This window comes from Lycium ferocissimum, chromosome 2 (assembly GCF_029784015.1).
Source record: "Lycium ferocissimum isolate CSIRO_LF1 chromosome 2, AGI_CSIRO_Lferr_CH_V1, whole genome shotgun sequence".
NCBI lineage: Eukaryota > Viridiplantae > Streptophyta > Magnoliopsida > Solanales > Solanaceae > Lycium > Lycium ferocissimum.
The window spans coordinates 44,944,451-44,947,811 of NC_081343.1; positions in this window are offsets into that span (position 1 = coordinate 44,944,451).

Below are 3,361 nucleotides of genomic sequence, written 5' to 3' on the forward strand. Positions count from 1 at the left end.
CAAAGAGATTGTGAGAGATATGAATGTGATAAATGATCTAGGGTACTACTTACTATAATCTACTCTAAGTTTCATTGAACGAGATGCTATATATTCCTAACAGATGTATAGCGATAAAGCTCTCGAAGTATGCACTGGTCACACGGTCTAGTCGTGGTGTATGAATGTTGCAGAATAGGAATGAGAGTTGACCCACTATGTATGAGTGGGAGATGAAGGAAATTGGGCGGCTCACCCATATGGGTCAACCCGGAACCATATTAAGGAGAAAATATAATATATAATTAGTTATTTATTAATTAATTGTTAGTTAATAATTAGAGAAGACACAACGGTTTAGAGACTCCTAAACGTTGTGTTGTTTCAGCCGCTTAAATGAATAAGCGTTGTTACAGAAAAATAAGTCTGAAATTCTTCTCCTCTCAAAAACAAAAAGAAAATTCTTCTCTTCTCTAATTCTCAAGTTCTTGCATAGCGATTCTATTGAAGATTCTTCCCGAAAGCAAGAACACTTCTGTAACTAAGGTACGCGATATAGACTGTGTCTATTTCGGTGTAGTTCGTGTTTCATAAACATGTGATTGCACTATTTGACTAGTGAAATGAATTCAATGATCCTGCAAACTGTGTGTTTGATTTTATTCTTCACTTTCTTATGATGAGTCTTAATCGAACAAAAGTAAAAAGAATTGTAAGTTGATATTAGAATTTTTTTCTCTTCTTTTTCCTTAACATAAATTGAAAATTTGACATTGTATAGTTGCATACCAAATTAATAGCCATTAAAATTTTCATACATTAATGTACAATATACATATAATATACAATTTTATACAAAATTAATGTTATATGTTTTGAATATTTAGCTAGTGACTGTAATTATTTTGGTCGAGTGACCAAATGTGGTGAAAGCCCTAATAAATTCTTAGGGTATGATGGTTCACCACTCATGTTGGCCGTATGATTCTTTACTCATTTTGCATTAATTTCATTTTTTCCGTTTCACCTATTGCTACTTCAACATATTAAGGAAATAATGTATACTTGATCACTAGAAAGTACCTTCCCCTTTAACGGGATTTACACGACACGAATCTGCATTGCTTAAGGCCCCAAAAGCGATAGCGAACATCAGATAGGAAAAGAAGAAAAAAACTCGCACTTTAAAATATCATTACCCGTTTTATAATTGACCGAGGAATAAAAAGAGGGTCATTTACCAAATAGTTATCCAAAAAAAGGTAACCGCGCAAAAAATCCACCTTCTAGTACCATGTTATCCAACGACTCATTCATCTACCATCATGATTCAATTGTAATGTATTTAGTGAATGAAAATAATTAGAGATCACTTATAAGTTATACTTTTTAAAAGTGGAAAAAATTAGTTGATCCACGCAGAACAACACGATTTATGGTTTGTTGACTAAAATCAGATGTCAAATTACACCCAATGACCATGAAAATGGATGATCTTGAACTTTTGACCTCTTCTGTCCCATGGAAACTACTTCAAGGTCAGAAGCCAAAACTGTTAAACTTGAAATTTTGCCAAGAGGCAAGAGGAATCAAAAAGATCAAATTACGCATCTCTAAGGTCATTTTTGTAGTTCACCCGTCTCTTCGAGGACATCCATAAAATTGGAAGGAGACTAAAGTTAAAATGTCTTCAAGTGTGGGATTAAGAGTACTTTGGGCTTTATTGAAATAAGTAAAAGATGGGCTCATAGTTGTTTGGGCTTTGTAGAGCTAAGTCATTGGGTCATTCGCACAAATGTCCTATTTCAGGGGTGGTCTTTAATTTTGCCCCTCAAATCGCTGGTCTTTAATTTTTGTCCTTCGGCACTTTAAGTAATAAAAGTTGCAGAAATTGCCCCAGACTTTTGGGGTTCAAACCCCAGCAGAGTAAAAAATAATATTTTCATAGAAACTATGCCTATTCGGGCAAAGTTATGCCTTAAGGATAGTGCTGTAGTATGCCTTTTTCGGCATAGTTTTGTAGGATAACTTAATTTCTACAGAACTATGCCGGACAAGGCATAGTTTCTATGTAATTTCCATAGCTCTATAGAAATTAAGTTACAAACTATGCCTTGTCTGGCATAACTCTGTAGAAATTAAGTTATCCTACAGAACTATGCCTTAAGGCATAACTTTGGCCCGAATAGGCATAGTTTCTATGAAAACCTTGCCTTGAGAAATTGTTTTTATTTACTCTGGTGGGGTTTGAATCCAGAGTCTCTGGTTTCATAGACCAGCGAATAAGGGTACTTTAACCCATAAATTTTCATTAAATGAGAAGTAGGGACAAAAATTAAAGACTAGAACATATGAAGGACAATCCGTGGAATTTTTTAAAAGTCATTTGGGTTTCATTGAAGCTCCAATTGTGCAATTTCGGGCCTCATCGTCCTAGGGCATGTCTACATTAATTGATGAAAAAATTACTTGGTGTAGCTTTTTCTAAGAGGTAATTATTGATAATAACTACCTTTTGCAACAATTACATTTCGTAGCTACATTTTCATTTCGTAGCTACATGTTACATCAAGCGGCCGTGACTGGAGTGGTTATTTGGTGTGGGCTACACTTCTTACCGTAACGGAGTTTGAACCAGTAGATCACATTATTTTTCTTACATATTTTTTCCTTCTTTTCCTTTTGTATGAGTGTAACTGAGTGTATTTGAGTGTATTTCGTCATATGTATCTCATATGTATTTGGCTCATATGTCTTGTATATATCCTATGTATACGCTTCTTGTCTTGTATCTTAACGAATTTTTGCTTCTTGTCTTGTATCTGAATGTATTTGGCTTCATATGTATTTTGAATGTACACAGTGTATCTTGAAATTTTATTGAAATACAATTAAATACAGTGAATACATTCAACTTCGCGGCAACTCGAATACATTTAAATACATGTGACATGAGATAAGGTTGGATAGAGCGAACAGTGTTTTCAAATACACTCAAATGCAAGCGAAAATGTCTAATGGTATGCTACAATTGTAAATATGAAAAAGGTAGTTATGGATAGTCAATTGCTCCTAAAAGGTAGTTATTTATGTAAGTTGTCCTTAATTAATTGATTAACTATCTTCCTTTTTTCAGTTTTGTTAAATTATTCAAAATTTATAGTAAATTAACAAAATTTGGTATGTCCTCCAATTCGTCCAATCTTCTTCACATGCTTTGTCTTCCTCTTCCTTTTTTCAATGGAGAGAACTAAATCTCATGCTCATTATCTTTCTTCTTTTGGGTTTAAAAGCGAAAAGATCCTAAATTCAATACATCGGAGAGAATAAAAGGGAAAAAGAACCAACAAATACGACCAAAAAAAGTTTTGATGCTTTTTAA